Here is a 25,387-nt window from a genome sequence, read left to right as displayed (position 1 = left end):
TTGTGAAAAGGACTGTTTGAAATGTCTTCTGACTGGGGCCACATGAGAGTGAAGTGTGCTGACTATTTGCATGTCCATAAAAGTGTGATATATAAGACAAACAAAAAGAAAACAGACTTTGTTCAGGTTGGGAATAAGTGTTCTCATTTAAAGACTCTGTTTCAAAGTGAAGATGTTTCGAGTGACAACTTTTTGTGTTCTAAATGTTTTGACAGAATAACAACAATGATAATATGTAGACAAGGTGAGCCTCCCATGGTGCAGATGATGCAGATTTTGCTTCAATAGAGGAAGAATTACCTTGAATCAGTCAACTACAGAGGTAGGTGTTAGCCCTGTTATGAAACCATAGTCAGTGAAGTCGAGTCATAAACTCTACGCATCAAGAAAGCCCAGAGAAATTACTAAAGCTATGGATGAATACGCTACAGCAAAACTAACCACACTGTTCAAAGTAGAAATTCTCTCTTCAGAAGAAAATGAACTAAAGCACTCCTGCACCTGTTGCCAGGATTTTTTCACAAATATCAATTCAGCTGTTGATTATTGTGCAGCCTATAGTGAAAAGGTGCAAGTTTCAACAGTTGTTGCAGAGACATTTTCAAAGAATACAATTTTGAACCACATTCCATCAGTATCAAAGTACATGGTAGACAAATCAAGAAATGTGAGGTCTGTAAAAGGAGACCAGATCCCTATTATGGTCGTCTTGTAGAAGCAGCTCAAGTTCAAATAGTGCAGTCATTTTATGTGGAAGATAAATGGGGCTGTTCTCGCCAGAGTGCCAAACAGTTAAAGGTAAAAAAGTTGTGAAAGTGAAGACGTGCGTGACTCGCAGTATTAAAGCAGCTTTCTCAATTTATGAGAGCAACTATACAACTCCACATATTGGAAGATCAAAATTTTATACACCCACCTAGAGATGTCTGTTTGTGTGTAGTGCGCGAATTGTGAACTTTGAGTGGTAACTTTGAAGAAATTACTGGAGCATGTGACATATGACACCTTGGTAGGGCATGTGAAGTCATTAGTAGTCTGTGACGTAAGGCGAGACACTTGTTTGTTTCAAGAATGTGGTGACTACCCTGGAAAGGGAATACTGTCTTTACAGACACTTGGCCTGGAAGATGTAGCAGATAACTCTGCAGAAATTACATGTGACCTTGGAGGAAGTTAAACTAATTAAGAAAACTATTGCCTTTGACAGTTTCTTTGATGAATGTGGTAAATGGTCAGTAAAAGCAGTATAACACACAAGCCTCTGAAGAAATTGCAACAACATGTTGTAGAACTGAAAGGGTGTGTACAAGCTGAAGAACTATGTTTAGTGCTTCACTGTGATTTTGCTGAGAACTGTTCTGGAATTCACCTACAAGAAGTACAAGGGTATCATTGGAGTAATGACCAGGTTTCAAATTTTACAGGAGTGACATATTTTCAAAACAAGACCACTAGTGTTGCAGTTAAAAATTGATGACACAGGACATGATTCAGCACATGCTTTGCTAGTAGTGCGCAAAATTCTTCAACTGCAGACAGGGGCAGAGAAGATCATCATTACTTCTGATGGTGCGCCTAGTCATTTTAAAAATCTGACTGGGTATACAGTGCTACTGGTCATGGAAAGGGGCCTTGTGAAGGTGTAGGAGGCCTGCTGGAGCACTATGCTACAAAACATAATCTTTCCAGCCCAAATACAGCTAAGATTCAGAATGCTGAGGATTTCAAGAGTGTCATGAAATCTTACACATCCACAGCCCTCATTCTTTTGTCCAAAGAGGAACTCTAAGAATTCGATGAGCAGAAAAAAGAATGGTCCAAACAAACTGCTCCTGTCAAAGGAATTCAGAAGACACATTTTTGGACTCAAAGTGAAGGGCAAACTCGTATTGCATGTGTTCTAAAGAGCAAGAAAGAAGAAATTTTGTTTGTTTGGCCAACACCTCAGAAACAGGAGGATAATATTCAGATTCACAACCTGAGAAGGGGGATGTATGTGGCGTGTGTGTATGACTGTGACTGGTGTATTGCAGAGATTATGTGTGTCAGTTATGAGTTAAACAAAATTGTAGTGAACTTTATGCTACCACGTGGACCAGCCGCTGGATATAGGTTTTCAGCTGAAGGACAGCAACAATGCCATCAGTGCTCACTTCCTGTTCACAATGTTTTGAAGATTGTAAGTGCTCCAGTTCCTCCAGGTTCAACAGGAAGGCACCACTCTATATCAAAGCAAGATACTGAAGCAGTGGAAAACATTTTTAGTTCATTGACTGGCTAATTTCAGTACAAAACAGAGTGGTCAGAAGCTGTATAAATTGAAACCTTTAAGTCTTTGGACCTTTCACATACATTTTGCAACTATTTAAAATGCTTGAAAAATGAGTCTCTTACTCATATTTCAAAATTAAAGTTATGTTGAATAAGGCTAGGTTTTGATTTTTTTTGAGCCTGTTATGTGATAATGTGGTAATAAAACAGGTTTTATGTATGGCAAAAATTTCAGTTGTTTATAAAACCTGTTCAACTTAAAAGTGAAAGCTCTCCTTTCCATGGAATGTAGAACTATATGGTACTAATCAACAGAAAAATATCAAAATTTTATGGATTGACATTTTTGAAAGAAAATTTTTTCCCATAAATTATGAAAATGTTCAGAATGCTATAGTAAAAGGACTTTGACAGATAAGTCCAAATTGAAGATTTCTTTCTAAGCATAAAGCAATTATATTTCAAATAAAAAAACCAACAAAATAATTAGAACTGTTCCAAAGACACAGCATTTTAAAATCTTCAAAATGGTATGCACAGTGTCATCTTTGAAGGACTGTATCTCGGAACAGAAATTCTTTTGAAAGAAACAAAAAAATGTGTTCCTTACTTAGTTCTTCATTTTAACACACGCTAAATTCAATAACAGTCAAGACTATGAAGGTAAGATTTTTCCTAGCTGTCTGAATTGATACGGACTGCACCTATATGCAACTGTTCTACCACGGAACTACAGGAGAATAAATTAATTTGTAGGCCCTATGTCATGATGGTAATGGTAAGGGGATGGGCAGGGGAGGTTTTGTGAGGTGCTGGATGCAGTAAACAGCAATGGAGACGTTAAGTCAATAGCAGGCTGGTTAGAAACATACACAAGTCACAGAATTTTTTTTTTGTGTGTGTGTGTGAACTAGAGAGAAGCGGAATCTGCAAATTTCCCTATTAGGCGAAACTTCCTGGCAGATTAAAACTATGTGCCAGGCCAGGACTTGAACTTGGGACCTTTGCACAGGCAAGTGCTCTACCTACAGAACTACCCAAGCACAACACATGGACCATCCTCACGGCTTTACTTCTGCCAGTACCTCAGGTCTTAGTGTTTTTCCCTGTGGTGTGAGAGCTAAATTATTATTCATTAACATTTATGTGTTGTATTATTGTCATCTTCTCAGAAGTGTTGTATTAGGAATATAAACTCAGGCCCTTTACATGCGCATTTGAACTTATGATGGAGTCCCACTAATTGTGCGTATGCAGTTCATTTCATACACATTTGATTTATTAATGAAAAATATTTACAGAGAATAGGATCATGAATAATAAGTTTAATAATGACTATCCCTCTGTCACCCCCCCCCTCCCCCCCCCCCCCCCAAGGAATATTTACTTAATGGAACAACAATAAATTGAATTTATTTTATCACTGTTTGATGTTACACATTAGTTATGGAGGAAAAGGAAAGGAGACATAATAAAGTAGTGGTCTAGGGGTAGTGTCTTTGATTCATAATCAAAACGTCTTCGGTCCCGGGTTCGATCCCCGCCACTGCCTAAATTTTGATAAATAATCAGCATTGGCGGCCGAAGACTTCCGGCATAAGAAGTCAGCCTCATTCTGCCAACGGGCTTGTCAAAGAGGGCGGAGGAGCGGATAGAGGTTCAGGGCACTCTCTTGTCCTAGGGGTGGGAAATTGCCCCTAAAGGCGGAAGAATCAGCAATGATCAACGACATGAGGATGCAGAAGGCAATGGAAACCACTGCATTAAAGACACATAACGTGTATCCACAGGACATGTGGCCTGTAATTGAAGAAGTGTCATGTTGATCTCTCCATTGGGAAAAGATTCCGGAATAGTCCCCTATTCGGATCTCCGAGAGGGGACTGCCAAGGGGGAGGTTACCATGAGATAAAGATTGAATAATCTACGAAAGGATAACGTTCTACGAGTCGGGGCGTGGAATGTCAGAAGCTTGAACGTGGTAGGGAAACTAGAAAATCTGAAAAGGGAAATGCAAAGGCTCAATCTAGATATAGTAGGGGTCAGTGAAGTGAAGTGGAAGGAAGACAAGGATTTCTGGTCAGATGAGTATCGGGTAATATCAACAGCAGCAGAAAATGGTATAACAGGTGTAGGATTCGTTATGTATAGGAAGGTAGGGCAGAGGGTGTGTTACTATGAACAGTTCAGTGACCGGGTTGTTCTAATTAGAATCGACAGCAGACCAACACCGACAACGATAGTTCAGGTATACATGCCGACGTCGCAAGCTGAAGATGAATAGATAGAGAAAGTGTATGAGTATATTGAAAGGGTAATGCAGTATGTAAAGGGGGACGAAAATCTAATAGTCATGGGCGACTGGAATGCAGTTGTAGGGGAAGGAGTAGAAGAAAAGGTTACAGGAGAATATGGGCTTGGGACAAGGAATGAAAGAGGAGAAAGACTAATTGAGTTCTGTAACAAGTTTCAGCTAGTAATAGCGAATACCCTGTTCAAGAATCACAAGAGGAGGAGGTATACTTGGAAAAGGCCGGGAGATACGGGAAGATTTCAATTAGATTACATCATGATCAGACAGAGATTCCGAAATCAGATACTGGATTGTAAGGCATACCCAGGAGCAGATATAGACTCAGATCACAATATAGTAGTGATGAAGAGTAGGCTGAAGTTAAAGACATTAGTCAGGAAGAATCAATATGCAAAGAAGTGGGATACGGAAGTACTAAGGAATGACGAGATACGTTTGAAGTTCTCTAACGCTATAGATACAGCAATAAGGAATAGCGCAGTAGGCAGTACAGTTGAAGAGGAATGGACATCTCTAAAAAGGGCCATCACAGAAGTTGGGAAGGAAAACATAGGTACAAAGAAGGTAGCTGCGAAGAAACCATGGTTAACAGAAGAAATACTTCAGTTGATTGATGAAAGGAGGAAGTGCAAACATGTTCCGGAAAAATTAGGAATACAGAAATACAAGTCACTGAGTAATGAAATAAATAGGAAGTGCAGGGAAGCTAAGACGAAATGGCTGCAGGAAAAATGTGAAGACATCGAAAAAGATATGATTGTCGGAAGGACAGACTCAGCATACAGGAAAGTCAAAACAACCTTTGGTGACATTAAAAGCAACGGTGGTAACATTAAGAGTGCAACGGGAATTCCACTGTTAAATGCAGAGGAGAGAGCAGATAGGTGGAAAGAATACATTGAAAGCCTCTATGAGGGTGAAGATTTGTCTGATGTGATAGAAGAAGAAACGGGAGTCGATTTAGAAGAGATAGGGGACCCAGTATTAGAATCGGAATTTAAAAGAGCTTTGGAGGCAGAATGGATAGATAACATTCCATCAGAATTCCTATAATCATTGGGGGAAGTGGCAACAAAACGACTATTCACGTTGGTGTGTAGAATATGAGTCTGGCGATATACCATCTGACTTTCGGAAAAGCATCATCCACACAATTCCGAAGACGGCAAGAGCTGACAAGTGCGAGAACTATCGCACAATCAGCATAACAGCTCATGCATCGAAGCTGCTTACAAGTATAATATACAGAAGAAAATTGAGAATGCGCTAGGTGACGATCAGTTTGGCTTTAGGAAAAGTAAAGGGACGAGAGAGGCAATTCTGACATTACGGCTAATAATGGAAGCAAGGCTAAAGAAAAATTTTGATCTTCCACTCTTATTATTCCCTCTTGGTTGTTGTACATATTGTATATGACCCGTCTCTCCCTATCGCTTACCCCTACCTTTTTCAGAATCTCGAACAGCTTGCACCATTTTATATTGTCGAACGCTTTTTCCAGGTCAACAAATCCTATGAAAGTGTCTTGATTTTTCGCCCCTACTCTTCAATCTGTACATCGAGGAAGCAATGATGGAAATAAAAGAAAGGTTCAGGAGTGGAATTAAAATACAAGGTGAAAGGATATCAATGATACGATTTGCTGATGACATTGCTATCATGAGTGAAGGTGAAGAAGAATTAAATGATCTGCTAAACATTTAAGCTTTTGGATTAAAAAAATCCTTCAGAAATAGAAAACTACACACATGCACGCAAGAGCAACTCACACACACGGGTCTCCTGTCTCCAGGTGCTGGTGTCCGACTGTGTTCATGTGGGTGCGCGAGCAAGCATGTTCACAAGCCTTTTATTTATTCTTAAACTCATTGATTGTTAGTCCCATGCGCTAAGCAATCTATTCTGTGGTGTAATCTAACATTCGCACCAACTTGAGGAAGATTGTACCGCTCACTAACAGGTTGCATCTCTTCACACATGTTTCAGTGCTACATTAAAAAGAAGACATGCCAGTGTGTGTCTATGGTGTACACCTTTGTGAATATCTGGTAGCTCCAAACAGTACTTTTCAAACCATGACTACTTGTCACATACCTCTTTATCATCCCAACCAGTCTATCCATCTTCCCAGGCATTCCCATTTCTCTTAGGGCAGTATATAATTTCTCCCTATTCTCTCATTCAAATGTAACTTTAAAGGCAACAAATTGGGGGTTCATGCCGATTCCAAATTCAATAATTATTTTTTCTCATTGTGGAAGTTGGATCTGCTGTTGCTTCCTGGGGGTTTGTGTGTGTGTGTGTGTGTGTGTGTGTGTGTGTGTGTGTGTGTGTGTGTGTGTGTGTGTGTGATGGTACTCGCACCAATGTCAGTACTGCTCATGGCACCTTTTCAGCTGGGCTTCATGATGATCTTCATGACAATGACCATTTTCCAGTGATTGTGTCACCTACTTGTCACTCCCTGATGGACTACCATGCTGGGTTCTTTGAAGAACCACTGACAGTTGTATGTATCTGCTGTCACCTTCACCCCTTCTGTCAGACTGCATCAACAAGGCTGTGGAAGATATCTCCAATGTTATCATACACGTTTTTGAAACTGCTATTCCCATTTTTAAGGGCCCCCTGTGTCAACTGCCGAGGAGACCAAAGACCTCCCAACAGGTATTCAGGATTGCTGAAGAGCTCTTCAACATCATAAGCAACAGCCTTCACAGACCACCCTCTTCACATTTAAGGGACTTCACATGAAGGGTCACAATCTAATTAAACACAGTAAAAAGGAATGGTCAGAGCACTGATTTCCGCCCTCTGGACCACCAAAGATAAACAACTGGCCCGAGTTTCTTCTTTCAATGTGATCTTTGTACCGATGCGTCGGTTCTTGAAGAAGACCCATTTTACCACAGCGTCAACATCATCATCATCGTACCACGCTACCTTTCAAGTGCATAATTGACAGATTGAAGACCTTTTCATACTATTCACCCTTCACCACGAGCGTCAACATCATCATCATCGTACCACGCTACCTTTCAAGTGCATAATTGACAGATTGAAGACCTCTTCTTACTATTCACCCTTCACCACGACAAATTATATAACGAACCTTTCACTGACTGAGAATTGCTTCAGACTCGTGCCTCATTGCACGATAATGTCCCATACTTCAATTAGATTCATAATTGCTTGACCCAGCATCTCCTCAGGTTTTTCAAAGTCTTTGGTCTACCCTTCACAATGATGAGGGAGTATTGTCATTGCAGTCCTTAAGCCATGCAAACACCCACCATTCATCAATAGTGGTTGAACAGTTGCTACACCAATATGCTCTGCAAACTGCTTGAAAGGATGGACACCTGCCAATTACAGTATGTTGGGTTCTTGAATCTTGGGGTCTTTTGTTCTATTATCAGTGTTGTTACTGGAAGGGACAATCCATGACCGACCATCTGCTTAGGCTGAAAAAAGCAGTTGATCATCTTTTTCGACCTACATAAGGCATACGACACTGCTAGGCACCATCAAATTTTACTGACCCTCCATGGCAGGAGCTTCTGAGACACTTTACTATTTTTTTGTGAATTTTTGTAAGATTAGGTTAGACCCAAAAAATGAGATTCTCATGGGTGTGGAACATGTCAGAAAGTATAATATAAAAACATAAAACATATGAATATAATACTTACTACCCTGATCATTTGTCAGTAGATTGTCAGAATAGGTGATTACAATGCGGTAAACTGGAACAGCTAATATTTACAGAATTAACTTGCTGTCAGAATGAAACATCGTTATGCACTATTAATAAATTTGTCATACAGAAAACACCTAATCTTGACTTTTGTGACCAAGTGCTGTCAAATCTGAAATCTAACAGAAATTTTTACTTAAGCTGGTTTAACAGTCTATGTTAAGGTACTCATCTATAGAGTAGAAAGAGTCACCTGTCAAAAAGCCTTTCAAACTTTGTTTAAACCATGCTTTATCTGAAACCAAGTTTTTAATGGTTGCTGACAATTTATTAAAAATGTGTGTTCCTGAATATTGGACCCCTTTTTGGATCAAGGTAAATGATTTTAGGTCTTTATGTAGATTGTTCTTATTCCCAGTATTGATGCTATGTATTGAGCTGTTGATTGTAAATAGAGATACATTACTTGCAACAAATTTCATTAACGAATAAATATACTGAGAAGCAGTGGTTAGAATACAAAGTTCCTTGAACAGATTTCTACATGATCGTGAATTTACATCACAAATGATTCTTATCACATGCTTTCGCACCCTAAAAACTTTTGCTCAGTTTGATGAGTTACCACAGAATATGATCCTGTGTGACATAATAGAATGAAAGATAACAAAGTATGCAAGTTTTTTATATCTATATCTCCTACTTCTGACACCATTCTCATTGCAAATACAGACTTGTTAGGCACTTAAGCAATTCTGTGGTATGCCTTTCCCAACTGAATATATTATCGAGTTGTAATCCCAGAATTCTGACACTGTCAACCTCTTTAATATGCATGTCTTCGTATGTTATACATATGCTGGAAATAAATTTCTTACACATTGTGAACTGCATATAGTGGGTCTTTTCAAAGTTTAATGACAGTGAATTAGCTTTAAACCTTTTATTAATGTCAGTGAAAATTTGTTTAGCAACCATTTCTACATCTGTACAAGTTTGGTATTCATTGCAATGTTTTTATCATCTGCAAACAAAACAAACTTAACATTGGCACTATAATAGACAAGAGGTTATTAATGTACACAAGAAAAAGGAACAGACCCAGAATGGAACCTAGAGGAACACCACATCTAATTATTTCCCAATCAGATGAAGACTGATTGCTTACTATACAGGTATTTTGCAGTGACACCCTTTGTTTCCTGTTAATTAGGTAAGATGCAAACCATTTTGGAGCACTGCTGGCAAAACCATAATATTATAATTTACTTAAGATAACGTTGTGATTAATGCAGTCAAAGGCTTTTGATAGGTCACAGAAAGTGCTGGTAGCCTCTAATTTGCTATCGGATGAATTAAATACATTCTCACTGTACTTGTAAATAGCTTTCTCTATATTAGAACCCTTAAGGAAACCAAACTGTGACTTGGACTATATATTATTTGCAGTCAGATGCTTAAGAAGATGCTTGAACATAACCTTTCAAATATTCTTGAAAAAGCCATCAAAAGTGAAATTGGTTGACAGGTTGATGATATCTCTTTATCCCCTTCTTGTAAACAGGTTTAACTTCAGTATATTTTAACCAGTCCGGAAATGTTCCACTGATAAGAGATTATTACATGAATAACACTCAGTCGCATGAGCTCTCTTTGATTAACTTTGTTGATAAGTTATCATAACCACTAGAGTACCTTGATTTTTATGGATTTTATGAAGGATGCTACTGCTAAGGAAGACCTGAGTGTCATTTCCATTTTACTGAAGTTATTTTTGTGAAGACTGTCCTCTGATATTATGTTACACTGTTTACTGAACCTGATAACCCCAAGATGCCAGTTACTAAAAACAAAGAACTTGTTTAAGGGGTTTGCAACATTGCATGTACTAGTTGTCAATTCCTCACTTATTTTTAGAACTATCTGTTCCTCTTCCTTTTGGGCCCACCTGTGTCTGTCATCACTATATCCCATATAGTTGTTATTTTGTTGCCTAATGTAATTATCTTTTTCTCATAATAAAGCTGCTTAGATTTCTGGATTACTTGCTCCAATATTTTGCATTCTTCTTTGTAAGGTATTACAATGCTAACATCAGACTTGTTCCTAGATAGCAGATACAGTCTCTTTTTTGCCCCACGCGATATCTTTATTCCTTGTGTAATCCATGGTTTATTTTTATGCAGCTGTTTGATTTGAGTTACCTTTACAGAAAACAATTTTCAAAAAGCTTCGTATTTTTCATTTGAATCAGAAGTATTGTAAACATCTAACCAATTCATGTCTTTAATCAGTCTCCTAAGAGTCTCAATTTTTGACTGATTTATTACCCTCCTGTGCTTAGACTTGATAGATTTTTTTATCCTGACAAGTTTCAACATTTAACACAAAAAGCTGCATGTCCTGATCAGATAGCCCATTTACTATTAGTTTTGTGATGTGACTTTTCCCTAGATTTCTCTGCAAAGAAATAATCAATAGCAGTCTCGGAGCATTTACATGCCCTAGTTACAAATTTCACTGTAGGAATTAAATTGAATGACTGTTGCTGATTGCAATAATTGTTCACTGACAGATCTTTTCAATTAATCACCAGCAACCAGCATTCCTGTGTGTGTGTGTGTGTGTGTGTGTGTGTGTGTGTGTGTGTGTGTGTGTGTGTGTCCATGAAATCAGACAACAGTGCTCCCAGATTTTTATGAAGATGTAACAGTTTCCTGAAGGTGCTCTGTATATGCTTACTACTATAAAGGACTTATTATGAAATACTACTTCCGTAGCACAAGCTTCTAAGTGCTACTCTGAGCAAAATTCGTTAATATCAATATTCTTGAAATTAAAACAGTTTCTGAGAATTGTAACAATTCCTCCTTTCTCCAAATTTTCTCTACAGAAGAACGAAACTAACCTGAATCCTGTAACATTTAACATATGTATACCAGTGATCACATGATGTTCAGAAGGGAGATTATATCAACTGGTTTGCTCAAATATAATGATTCAGTACAAATAAGCAACTCGTTAAGCTTACCCCTTAGTCCATATTCTGATGCACTAGGGATAACTGATTTTTTGCACTGTCTGAATTACAATTAGATGAATCTAATTTTTCTCTCATTTTTTGTTTTGTTTTGAATATCTTCAGTTTCAATCAACAGTTGTTTGCATGAATTGAATGTATTGTAATTTGCTTTCTGGCTGGCTGTTTTATCAGTGTGAATGTCATATGCGAATTTAGCCTTTCTCAGCGAATCTCGATGGTAGTTTTCTCAGGTTATCAGCTGAGTTAAGATGTCTTTCTGTGGCAACATTTCTAGAAGTTTCCTACTTGGCATCTTCAGGCGAAGTATTGGCTTCATGTCCTGTCTGGTTTTTTATAGCCATTCGACTGCAGGCTCTTCTGTCTCATCTGCATTGCCAGCGCCAGTCATCCCCCTCCGGAAGGGCTGTCGCGGCCGGTGGTCGTGTGAGCTCCCAACGTGCTGACGGGTACAGGTGTCCCGTCTTGCTGCGGTCTGTCCACTCCATCAGCTGCCTTCACTGGTTTCACATCAGAGCATTCTTGTCGTATTTTTGTTATCACTGCATCTTTTATGATGCCAAGCTGGAAACCACTATCTTGGTTGTCAAGGTTATCATGGACTAGTATCGTCACTGATTGAATCCCAGAACCCATTTGCCCTGCACAGTAGCTTTGTTTGTTCGAAATCAAACATATGATTTTCCTTGCATTTCAGAATAACCAATCTCATAAAAGGTTTTTCTCAAGTGTTGCAGTTTGGCAGGTAGACTCTCCTTAGTGCATGTATCTCATGCTCTGCTCACCAAGATGGTGAGCACGAATTTGCGTTGACCAAATGTGCCATCAGTCTCCTTCTTTATTATGATGTCAAGGAAAGGCAGACATCTGCTTTCTTGCACCTCCATGATGAATTTAATATTGTCATGTATGCCATTGAGGTGGTTAAGAAATTCTTGTAGATTTTCTTCACCATGTGGCCAAATCATGAATGTCATCCACGTAGCAGCAGAACATCTTTGGTTTCAGGCGTGTCATTTCAAGAGCCGTTTCTTTGGAGTGTTCCATGTATAGGTTTGTGATACATGGTGCAAGGGGGGAAGCCCATGGCCACTCCATCTATCTGTAGGTAGAATTTACCGCCACATTGGAAGTATATGGTAGTGAATGTGTGTGTGTGTGTGTGTGTGTGTGTGTGTGTGTGGCAGAACAATTCCATTGTGTTTTTGTTGAAGTGGCCCCTTAGTAATGTCACAGTCCTCGAGAGGTATCTGTATGAAGAGGGACGTGACATCCAAGCAAACTACAATGTCGCCTTTGTCCATGTGTGTTCTTTGAAGTACCTTCACAAACTCTGTCAGGTTTTTGACATGGTGAGGATAATGACCCATGAGAGGCACCAATAGCTGCACCGAGTGTTTGGCTATTGCATAAGTTGGTGAATTTATTGTGTCCAATATTGGATGTAGTGGAACTACCTTCTTGTGTATCTTTGGAAGTACGTGCAGTTGTGGTGGTATTGGTGCTCCGGGGTACAGCCTTGTAACCATATACTTATCCATTTCTGAGTCTTCCTAGTCACTGCGGAGATAGGATCCTTGTTCACTTGTTTGTAAGCAAGATCTTTTAAAGGGATCTCAGTCTTATGCCAGTAGTTAACTAATCGTTGCTGTACCATTGCACTGCCTTTGTCTGCTGCTAGGATGATAGTATCTTAGTCATCTTGTAGGTCGCATACCTCTCTGTGTTCAGCCGTGGAGATTTTGGTTTTTGGGTCTTTGCTTTTCCCAAGACCCTGCAAGTCTCGTTTATGACATTTTCGGCTGTGTCAAAGGAAAGCGCTCTGATGCTTGCTCGACACTGCTGGTGATCTGAAGTCCAAATTTGCATATATAACACCTCTGTAGGGAGCAGATACAGAAAAGCTTCAAGGTGCTGCAGAAACTTCGTAACAAGAAGGCAAACCTGCTCAGCAGACTAACTTTCCTGCAATGATGTTGGGACAAGGAAGTATTGCTGCATTTCGCTCACCTGTGACATCCATCAACATGACAAGTAGAAAAGACATTTTACAACATGCTAGCTCAGTCTTGGTGTGTGAGCACATACACATCGCAAGGGTCAAACTTGACAAAACTGGTCACACTCTACTTACATGTCACATGGAACTGGCATCCAAACTCTCACCTTTCTTGTGAGAGTGGTTTGACAGTAACACATTCGCCCCCTGTGGGTCCGGGGGTTAGAATAGGCCCGAGGTATTCCTGCCTGTCGTAAGAGGCAACTAAAAGGAGTCCCTCCCCCTCAAGGGGGTAGTTAGCGCCTGCGTCCGGAGACGGACGGTTCCACGACCTATATTTGTGGTCATTTTGGTTTTTCACTTCTTCTCTTTTCTTCCTTCCTTTGGTTGGCTCCTTTCTTTGTTCTTCTCCATCTCACTGTCTTCCTTACTCTTCTCCTTGCCTTGTTCTCCTTGCCCTGTTCTCCTTGCCCTGTTCTCCTTGCCCTGTTCTCCTTGCCCTGTTCTCCTTGCCCTGTTCTCCTTGCCCTGTTCTCCTTGCCCTGTTCTCCTTGCCTTCTCTGGTCTCCGCCTCGGCATTTGAGACAGTCTGTCCTCTCTCTCTTCTTTTTCCTCCTCTTCCTTCCTCCCTGTGCGCGCCTGAAGGCCGACCCTCGCATTCGCACGCATAGCCGGTGACGGGGTAACGCGTAATTCCCCGCCCTGGGTAGACAAGTAAGGCACGCACGTACCCCCTGGTAAAGGCCAGGCCCAGGGAGGGGTGATTGCCTGAGCTGATACCTTCTGACCATGCCGATTGGTCCCTCCGTCTGTTTTTCGGGAGGTGTCGGCATTCACCTAAGGCGGGAGTGCCCTCTGAGAGGGTCCCCACAAGGAAGGAGCGTGCCATCGGAGACGCTGGCAATCATGGGGGATTCCTCCGCAATGGATTTCTCTTCTTCTTCTCTCTCGACTTCTGCCCACAAACGGAAACTTGACCAGCCACCAGCCACCAGTGACAAAAGTACTACCGCCTGCCCCACAGTTCCTCATCGTTTCTCGATCTGAGGACGGAAAGGATTTTTCCTCTGTCAACCCTTTCGTTATCCAGAAGGGCGTAGATGCCATAGCGGAACTGTTAAGTCTTGTACCAGGTTGCGTAATGGTACCTTGTTACTAGAAACTGAGAGTGCCTTTCAGGCACAAAAACTGCTTCGAGCCACACTCCTGTACACGTTCCCTGTCCGGGTGGAGGCTCACCGAACTTTGAATTTGTCTCGTGGTGTGGTTTATACCAGATCACTCGACGGATTGACTGACGAGGAGATTCAGTCTTTCCTCACTGAGCAGGGCGTGACGGCTGTCCATAGCATCATGAGAAAGGTCAACGATGACCTTGTACCGACCCAGACACTTTATTTGACCTTTGATAGTGTTCAGCTGCCATCGCGCATCAAAGCGGGCTACGAGGTTATTTCTGTTCGCCCGTATGTCTCGACACCTACGCGCTGCTACCAGTGTCAGCGTTTTAATCACACTCGCCAGTCTTGTTCCAATGCAGCTAAATGTGTCGCTTGTGGATGGGATGCCCATGAGGGTGACTGTCCACCTCCGTCTCCTCGTTGTGTGAACTGTCAGGGTGACCATGCAGCGTCCTCCCGCGACTGTCCCATCTATAAGGAAGAACACTGCATCCAAGAAATTCGGGTCAAAGAGAAAGTGTCCACCTCGGCTGCTTGCAAGCTATTTGCTAGTAGGAAACCCACGCTGCTCCCAGCGGGGAAATACAGTACTGTCCTCGCCTCTCCTCGGACTACCAGGGAGGTGGCAACCCAGACATGCAATCTGACCTTCAGCACCACGGTCGTCCGTTCGGCCAGTGCTAAGATCACGCGGTCGACGTCTCCTCTTCCTCCCGTCACCCCACAGACACGAGCCCCTTCATCAGCTTCTGCCAAGACAAAGACCCAGAAGTCAGATGCCCGGGCCTTCAAGAAGGAACCGTCCCGTGCAGACTTCCTACGTACCTCGAACTCCCAGCCATCGACCAGTACTTCCACAAAACGACCTTCCAAGAAGGCTCATAGGAAGCACAGTTCTCCTTCTCCGCCACGGCGCATTTCTTCTCCTGCGCCACCCAGCGGTTGCCGCCCCAGGCCGTCATCAGTTTCGCCTGGCCGCACCGCTGGTAGCCGACCATCTGGCCATTCACCGGCGGAGGAAGCTCCCCCTCCCGGCCATCTTACCAAGATGACCGATGAACCTATAGAACCAATGGAAGATGACTGTCCACCTACTGATAGCGGCGGCAGTGCTCGGTCGAAGTCGGGCCCTCAGCGGCCTTCGAGGTGACCCCTTCTTTCATCTTCTTTTTCTTCTTACGGTGGCACTTATTCACTGGAATATTCGCAGCATTCGCTCCAACCGAGAGGACTTGAAGTTGCTGCTCCGCTTGCACCGTCCGCTCGTCGTAGCCCTCCAGGAAACGAAGCTACGCCCATGCGATTAAATTGCCTTGGCACACTACACCTCTGTGCGTTTTGACCTACCCCCTGTGGTAGGTATTCCAGCTCATGGAGGGGTTATGTTGCTGGTCTGGGATGATATTTACTACGATCCCATCACATTGCACACCAGCCTGCAGGCAGTTGCCATCCGAATTACTCTCCCCACTTTTACATTTTCCATTTGTACCGTTTATGCTCCATCGTCATCTGCCGTTACCAGGGCAGACATGATACAAATTATTGCTCAGCTCCCTGCACCATTTTTGTTAACTGGAGACTTCAATGCCCACCATCCCCTTTGGGGCTCTCCAGCATCCTGCCCGAGGGGCTCCCTGTTAGCAGACCTTTTCAACCAGCTCAATCTTGTCTGCCTCAATACTGGCGCCTCTACTTTTCTTTCAGACACATCTCACACCTATTCCCATTTAGATCTCTCTATATGTACTACCCAACTTGCACGTCGGTTTGAGTAGTATGCACTTTCTGATACATATTCGAGCGACCACTTCCCGTGTGTTATCCATCTCCTGCAGCATACCCCCTCTCCGTGCTCATCTAGTTGGAACATCTCCAAAGCAGACTGGGGGCTCTTCTCTTCCAGGGAGGCCTTTCAGGATCAAACCTTCACAAGCTGCGATAGTCAGGTCGCACACCTCACAGAAGTCATTCTCACTGCTGCTGAATATTCCATCCCTCACCCTACTTCTTCTCCACGTCGCGTACCGGTCCCCTGGTGGACCGCGGCGTGTAGAGACGCTTTACGTGCTCGTCGACGTGCTTTACGCACCTTTAAACGCCACCCTACAGTGGCGAATTGTATCAATTATAAATGATTACGTGCACAGTGTCATCGTATTATTAAAGAGAGCAAGAAAGCCAGCTGGGCTGCTTTCACAAGCACCTTCAACAGTTTTACTCCTTCTTCTGTTGTCTGGGGTAGCCTGCGCCGGCTATCTGGCACTAAGGTCCACTCACCAGTTTCTGGCTTGACGGTCGCGAATGACGTCCTTGTGGTCCCTGAGGATGTCTCCAATGCCTTCGGCTGCTTTTTCGCAGAGGTTTCGAGCTCCACTCATTGCCACCCTGCCTTCCTCCCCCGAAAACAGGCAGAGGAGGCTAGGCCACCTAACTTCGGCTCCTCGAATCGTGAAAGTATAATGCCCCATTCACCATGCGGGAACTCGAAAACACACTTGCCCGGTCACGGTCCTCCGCTCCAGGGCCTGATTCTATTCATATTCAGATGCTGAAGAACCTTTCTCCTGCGGGTAAAGGTTTCCTTCTTCGTACTTATAATCGCATCTGGATTGAGGGACATGTTCCCGCATGCTGGCGCGAGTCTATTGTTGTACTGATTCCTAAGCCGGTGAAGGACAAGCACTTGCCTTCCAGTTATCGACCCATCTCGCTTACCAGCTGTGTCTGTAAGGTGATGGAGCGAATGGTTAACTTTCGTTTGGTTTGGCTGCTCGAATCTCGACGCCTACTTACCAATGTACAATGTGGATTTCGTAGGCGCCGCTCTGCTGTTGACCATCTGGTTACCTTGTCGACCTTCATTATGAATAACTTCTTGTGGAAGCGCCCGACCGCGGCTGTGTTCTTTGATTTGGAGAAGGCTTACGACACCTGTTGGAGGGCGGGCATTCTCCGCACCATGCATACATGGGGCCTTCGCGGTCGCCTCCCTCTTTTTATTCGTTCCTTTTTAATGGATCGACAGTTCAGGGTACGTGTGGGTTCTGTCCTGTTAGACACCTTTCACCAGGAGAATGGGGTGCCACAGGGCTCAGTTTTGAGCGTCGCTCTCTTCGCCATAGCAATCAATCCAATAATGGATTGCCTCCTAGCTGATGTATCAGGCTCCCTTTTTGTGGACGATTTTACCATCTATTGCAGCGCGCAGCGTACATGTTTCCTGGAGCGCTGTCTTCAGCGTTCTCTTAACCGTCTTTACTCCTGGAGTGTCGCCAATGGCTTCCGTTTTTCTGCCGAGAAGACGGTCTGTATTAACTTCTGGCGCTACAAAGAGTTTCTCCCACCATCCTTACGACTCGGTCCCGTTGCTCTCCCATTGGTGGAGACAACAAAATTTTTAGGTCTTACATTTGACAGGAAACTTAGCTGGTCTCCACATGTGTCATATTTGGCTGCCCGTTGTACCCGTTCTCTAAATGTCCTCCGTGTTCTCAGTGGTATGTCGTGAGGAGCAGATCGAACCGTCCTACTTCGCCTATATCGGTCGATCGACCGCTCCAAGCTGGATTATGGGAGCTTCGTATACTCCTCTGCACGGCCATCAATCTTACGCCGCCTCAACTCCATACAACATCGGGGTTTACGTCTTGCGATCGGAGCGTTTTATACTAGTCCTGTCGGGAGTCTTCATGCTGAAGCTGGTGAATTGCCACTCACCTACCGGCGCGATATACTGCTTTGTCGGTATGCCTGTCGGCTACTGTCAATGCCCGACCACCCGTCTTATCGTTCCTTTTTTGACGACTCTCTCGACCATCAACACGGGTTGTATGTCTCTGCCCTGCTACCCCCTGGAGTTCGTTTTCGTCGCCTCCTTCAACACCTTGATTTTTCACTCCCTGCAACCTTTCGAGTGGGCGAGAGCCACACGCCACCTTGGCTCCAGGCTCAGGTTCGCGTTCACCTTGACCTCAGCTCGCTCCCAAAGGAGGTTACCCCCTGTTCGGTATACCACTCCCGTTTTGTCGAACTTCGTTCAAAGTTCATTAATATGACCTTCATTTATACAGATGGCTCTAAGACCAATGACGGGGTCGGGGCACAAAGTTTCAAATACCGGCTCCATGGCCATTGTTCGGTCTTCACAGCTGAGCTCTTTGCCCTCTACCAGGCTGTTCTTTACATCTGCCGCCACCGACATTCTGCTTATGTCATCTGCTCCAATTCCCTGAGCGCACTCCAGAGCCTCAGTGATCCGTATCCGGTTCACCCTTTCGTGCACCGGATCCAATGCTCTCTTCAGCAGCTGGTGGACGACGGTTCTCCGGTTAGCTTTATGTGGGTTCCTGGCCATGTCGGTATCCCTGGGAACGAAGCTGCAGATGCCGCGGCCAAGGCTGCGGTCGTCCAGCCTCGGACAGCTTCTTGTTGTGTCCCTTCATCAGATTGTAGCAGGGTCATTTGTCGGCGCATTTTATCGCTGTGGCATGCCGATTGGGCTGCACTTACGGACAACAAGCTTCGGGCCTTGAAACCTCTTCCCGCGGCTTGGCCGTCGTCCTCACGCCCTTCTCGGCGGGAGGAGGTTGTTTTGGCCCGGTTACGAATTGGACACTGCTGGTTCAGGCATCACCATCTGCTGACGGCTGCGCCGGCGCCGTTCTGCCCATGTGGGTAATTGCTGACGGTCCGCCACATTTTAATGTCCTGTCCGGATTTTAACACACTGCGTCTTGATCTTGGCCTGTCATGTACTCTAGATGCCATTTTAGCGGATGGCCCACGAGCAGCTGCTCGCGTTCTTCGTTTTATCAACTTGACAAACCTCTCTAAGGACATTTGATTATGCTGTTTTTTTAATCCTATGCCTGTCAGTCTGTCTTTTATTGTGTTTTCCCTTTTAGTTGCTGTTTTAAACTTGTGCCTCGCAGTGCATTCCTAACGTAGTCTGGGCGCTAATGACCATTGAAGTTGTGCGCCCTAAACCACAAAAAAAAAGGTAACACATTCACAACCAGTGAACTTTGCAATCGCAAAACCACTGTGAAACAACAAGAAAAGTTCCATTGACCGCTGGGAGCTCAAGTGCAGAACATTGATACAATTTTTTTGAGGACCATTATCAGTGTAACTGGAAAAGAACTGGGCATGGCAACATCATCTGTGCTGTCGAGAGGATTAAATTTTGCACTGGTTCCAGTCACAGTACCTGAAAGTGAGATCATCAGTAGACAGACAGGGCTTCCCTCTGGTACAATGTATCCCAAACCTATACATGGAACACTTTGAAGACATGGGTCTCAAAATGACATGCCTGAAACTGAAGGTGTTGTACCACTACATGGACGACATGTTCTTGATTTGGTTGCATGGCAAAGAAAATAAACAAGAATTTCTTAACCACCTCAACAGCCTACATGATAATATTAAATTCACCATAGAGGTGGAAGAAAACGGATGTCTGCCTTTCCTCGACATCCTGATAAAGAAAAAGACTGACAGCATGTTAGGTTATTCTGTTTACAGGTAGAAAACATATACTGACCTGTACCTTAATGTCAGTACCTACCACCATCCAGCACAATGCAAATCTGTGCACAGAGTGTGAGACATGTGTGACAAGGAGAGTGTACCTGCTGAACTGCAACACTTGAAAAAAACCTTTCATGAGAATGGCTATCCTGAGGTGCAGGTGAGACATGCTTTCCTATTGAACAAGAAGAAGAGAGAAGTCTTAGGTGAAGAAGACACTATGTGCTTGGCATTCTTTCCGTGTACTGGACTGTCAATGGCAAAGATTGTAGGATAATAGAAGTGAGCAACTCTAAAACCAACTTTCACTCATTGCCTAAAATCAAAAATATTCTGAGCCCAGTGAAGGGTAAACTAGAAATATAGAAACCTGGAGTCTAAAGCATCAGCTGCGAGTATGGCAAACAGAACATTGGCCATATGCAACAATAGCTACTGTGCTGGTGGAACAGGTTCTGGGATTCAGTCTTTAAAGAAACTGTGGAGACGTGAGTCCATGACTACCTTGTCATCTGAGATAGCATTTTCCACCTTAACACAGTATGGAACGCAACGATAACAAGAACACGACAGGGATGCTCCAATGCAAAACCAGTGAAGGCAGCAGATGGAATGGTCTGGTCCCATAAGGACGCGATTGCCTCACCCGCCAGCACACAAGGTGGCACCTACCCGACCCCCAGCTGCAACTACCTCCCACCACCACCACCACCACCACCACCACAGACTACAACACCCCTTCCAGAGGCAGATGATTGATGCTGCTGATGCAGACGAGGCAGAGGAGCCTGCGGTCCAGTGGCTATAAAGAACCAGACAGGACACGAAACCAAAACTTTGTTTGAAGATGACAAGTAGGAAACTTGTTGAAACATTGCTGCAGAATGATGCTTTGACTCTACTGGTAACTGAGAAGACTTCATCATCAATGTGAATGTCATTTTCAGTCTGCTCTCTCTACCTTAAAAAAGCTGCTGTTCTGTCACTTGTAGCCACCAGTAATTTCTTTTTCTTCTTCTTCTCAACTTTTCTTGACTACTAACTTCTCAAACACTTTTTGAAAGTTTGTTGTGTCCTGTCTACTCCTGCATCTGCTTGTGGCTCATCAGTTTCCAACGGTGACACCAGATCAAACCTGTATCTACATTGACAAAGAAAATGTCTGAGAAAGTGCTATTCCTATATTTTTTTTTTTTTTTTTTTTTTTTTTTTTAAACTTGTTGTCGCCTCCTGCCTCTCATTTCTCTTCTCCTCCTTAATCTTTGCAGATCTCGTTTTGCCCGATCTAGTTCCACCTGAAGGGCAACCAATCTTCTCTTCCTGTTCCACTATCGTCTTACCTGGACTGTGGTTGCCAGGTTAGTGGCTTGGTGGAACCTTCAGCTTTGAAATTGTTGGAGCCAGTCCATCATTGTGGAGTAAGGCTGGTGACTGGTTGCTTTGAATTAATGCCTTAGTCTTCTTTCTAAGTGGGCATCTTAACTCTTCAGTTCCAATGATACCAACTCTTGCTCACTTATCCAATCATCATGTGATAGTTTTTTAATCATCCCATTTATCACATTCTTTTTACATAAAAGGGTATCGACCTGCAGACACCCATCCTTGGGTGTGATTACCAGTTGGATTGTGGCACAAGGCCTTCTGCTGGGACCTTCGGCTAATGTCCTTAGAATATGCTCCCTGCGCTTCCCCACACATTCACCCCTTTTTTGTAGCTTCACCATAAATTGAGATTGGTCTGTCTGTAGGTGCCGAATTGTCTCTCCCCATGGCCTTTCAGCATCTGTTTCTATTAGTTCTTCAGGAGTATCAGGATGCTACCTTTGTTTACACTGACAGTTCTAAAACCTTGAATAGGAGGGGATATGCTTTTACTTCTCCTGCTCGTCAGAAACATTTGTTCTCAGGAATGTTTAGTGTCATTATGGGGAGTTGATAGCCAGTAACAAAATCATACTTTTTATTAAATTGACCTCCCTCGACAGTGTTTTAATTTGTAGTGACTCATTGAGCAGTCTCCAGGCTGTTGATCAATGTTACTCTTGTTACCTTGTGGTATCCATGACCTCACTGTCCTTAGTCATACTGCCTCCTCAATTGTCTTTTTGTGGGTCCAAGTCACTCGAGTATCCCAGGGAATGAACTGGCTGACTGTTTGGCTAAAGAAGCAATTACTCACCAACTATTCACTTCAACAATCCCAGGTGTGGATTTTCGGGTGGTAATGACATCTCCTCACTCAGAGATGAAATGACATATGATGGGTTACTGCTCCCCCTAATAAACTCTGCACTATATAGGAGACAACTGCTGCATGTCACTCCTCCTCCTGTTCCTCCTAGAAGGAATTCACCCTCTTATGTTGACTCCACATTAGTCATTCCTAACTAATCCATAGTTTTATTTTATGTAACAAGCCATCTTCACATTGTGGCTGTGGAGCCTTACAGACAGTAGCTCAGATGCTGGTGGAATGCCTCCTTCCAGTTCTCTGTGCTAAATATTGGCAGTTGAACTGGTTCTCCATTTTCTCTGTGAAAGTGCCTTTTATTCCTAAATGTAACATTTGAAACTGCCTTCGGGATGAGGGAAGCTGGCTGGGGTTGCAGTGCCTTTTGCTGGACCTTGGGGTTCCTTGACACAACGTCCTTCTTTTACACATTTAAATTGCATTTATTTTAGATGTGGTTTGCTCATTTTTCTGCCTCATCATATTTCCCATTTTAGGAATAGCACTCAGTTGAAGAGTAGGTGCTGTTCCCCTCTTTCAACTTTGTCTAGAATGGAATGGGGAGGGAAAGGCAATGGGAGGGATGGCTCCTGTTGCATGCAGAGCCATAGGCGTCACCCAACTCCTACCTTGATTATTTCTCTCACTTTCTTTCATTATTGATGAGCCAACTGATGTCCATTACATTCTTATTCGTGTCACTTTTACTATTATGAATCTCCCAGCTAGAAAGCATCCTTTGCCGTGTAACTGTCTCCGCCCTTAATTGGGTTGACAAGGGAATGGAAGAGTGTGACAATTCTCTTATCGTAGATGAGCCCTAGGAGACCACTGGTCTGTTCTGACCTACGTACCTGTATGAACCATGTGGTTTTACCTCTCCATAAATTATTTCTCAGCTCTGGCATCGTTATTGCCTTCAGTGCCTCAGTTTTATCATGGCTATGTACTTTCTTCAGATTACATTTCTGGATGATGTCACGAACTGCTGATAAACTACTTGTTGGCTGAGGGTCTGATGGCCTTGCTTTTTAGTTCTTTAAGCCCAAACCAGCCAACCAAAATTGTTGTGCTGGTATGCAACACAGTTACCAAATTATAATAGAAAAGGTTCAGGAATCTTGCCCGATCACCAAAATTAAGCAACATTGTGTCCAGTTAGTACTTGGATGGGTGACCATTTGGGAAAAACTGGCTGCTGTTGGTTTTAAGGACATGCAAATTGCTGGGGTTGCATTCCATTGAAAGACTTAACTTAGGTCATGGTCCCACACAACATTTTTACAGGAAGGCTATTGTGCACAATCTGTGCAAGCACCTTATATTGATGACTAATGGGTTGTGTAAGTAATCATGTTACCAAACACATCATGAAGAAACTTTGACACTACCATTAGTGAGCTTGAGCTTCATTGTCACATGGGGCCAAAATTATGAAATTGCAGACACTAGCTCTTATTCTGGATCAGAAGTTATGATGAACACTGTGAAATGCTTTACTCCCCCCTTCTCCCTCCCCCTTCTCCCTCCCCCCCCTTCTCCCCGCCCCTTCTCCCTCCCTCCCCCCTTCTCCCTCCCTCCCCCCTTCTCCCTCCCTCCCCCCTTCTCCCTCCCTCCCCCCTTCTCCCTCCCTCCCCCCTTCTCCCTCCCTCCCCCCTTCTCCCTCCCTCCCCCCTCTCCCTCCCCCTCTCCCTCCCCCCTCTCCCTCCCTCCCTCCTGGTTTCACTCTTGTTTACAGGATTTACATTTGTGAAGCAAAGAAGACAGAAGCATAAAAACACATGAATTGTTCTGTAGGCTGCTACCTGTGTGGACAATGCACAACGTAATTTATTGGTTTGACTCATTCTTTTCAGAGAGGTCGGTCGTGCACCATTGCTTTAAAGCCTATACATTTAATACAAAATTATAATAAATAGACAAGTGAGCAAAAAATATTTATAAGCAAATTAGCTGGGTAAATCCCGTAGGATTAATGAGCTTGACAAAACCAGACAGTTATATTTTAAACCAAATAAATATTTGTTGAATAAAGGTCATGAATTTGTGAATAGTGGCCTCAAATCAGTTGCGGATTTCAAGGAAAAAATAGTTACAGTAATTAATGTATGTCGGTAGTGTGTGCAGGACATCAAATAAAGAAATGCATGCTATCAAATTTTATGCAACTGCACAGTAATTCATGAAAATGAATGGCAAACATTCAAAGTCTGAAAGTGCAGTTGGCCACTGTCAGTCAAAACATAGAATAAAGTTTATTATCCTAAATAACCATTGCAAAAAACATGCAACAAGTTTCACACTGAAATTTAGTAATCAAATGTAGCAAATAAATAGTTCACAGCTGCCTCAAATTTTGTAAACAGATTTAATGTTTGTATAGTAGCAGAAATTCAGTCATCAGAAACACAAATAACATAAGTGAAAAGTTAACCTGTAAATTGTACTCAAAAAATTATTCAAAGTCCAGTGAATGGTTAGAGTATGTAACTCGTGCAGCTGCTTGGCTGCACAGTCACATGACAGACTTAAAAGTAACAAACAAAGACAAAAGACACCATGAAGGCAGGTGTCCTTGCATGCCCTATAACTTGGCCTTCAATATTTTTCATGGTGTCACTCACTACGGAAGCCAAGTTGGACACTTAATTACCTCATTAAAATTTAAAGCTGATAGCACATACATATAAGATATTGGAAAACAGAAAATTAGAGGATCATTTTGCCACCTGTTATTAAAAAGCAATGCAGCATTGAACAAATTATGAACAAAGTTCTGAAAGCATGCCTATGTTAAATTTTGCAGTGTAACAAAAATTACATAAAATTAAAAATTTAGATACATATTGAATGGTACCCATATTTGGAGTATTTCTCAAAGTATGATGATTAGGTAAAGATCTAGGCAATTAATGTTGCTTCGTATTATGTGTAATAATGGGGGAGTTGTAGTACTGATGCACATGCATATAATTTTTTTTTAAATCAACTCCTTTTGTAATTCCTTATACATCTGCAAGATCTGAATTTGTTGCGGTGTTCACTGACACAATCTGCTTTCATTTTATGCTTCACGTGATTAGCTTGCTGTGGTGGTTCAGTTGTTGTTAGTTTTAT

At 42.9% G+C, this 25,387-nt stretch overlaps 1 protein-coding gene across 1 annotated transcript in view; it reads left to right on the top strand.

The window, feature by feature from the left end:
* The window catches only part of LOC124802987 (5'-3' exonuclease PLD3-like), a 93,558-nt gene that overhangs the window by 3,116 nt on the left and 65,055 nt on the right, over positions 1 to 25,387 (top strand). The window lies entirely within an intron of this gene.

Source organism: Schistocerca piceifrons, chromosome 6, assembly GCF_021461385.2.
Source record: "Schistocerca piceifrons isolate TAMUIC-IGC-003096 chromosome 6, iqSchPice1.1, whole genome shotgun sequence".
Classification (NCBI taxonomy): domain Eukaryota; kingdom Metazoa; phylum Arthropoda; class Insecta; order Orthoptera; family Acrididae; genus Schistocerca; species Schistocerca piceifrons.
Note: the sequence above shows the minus strand (reverse complement) of the source record. Positions and strands in the feature narration are given on the sequence as shown.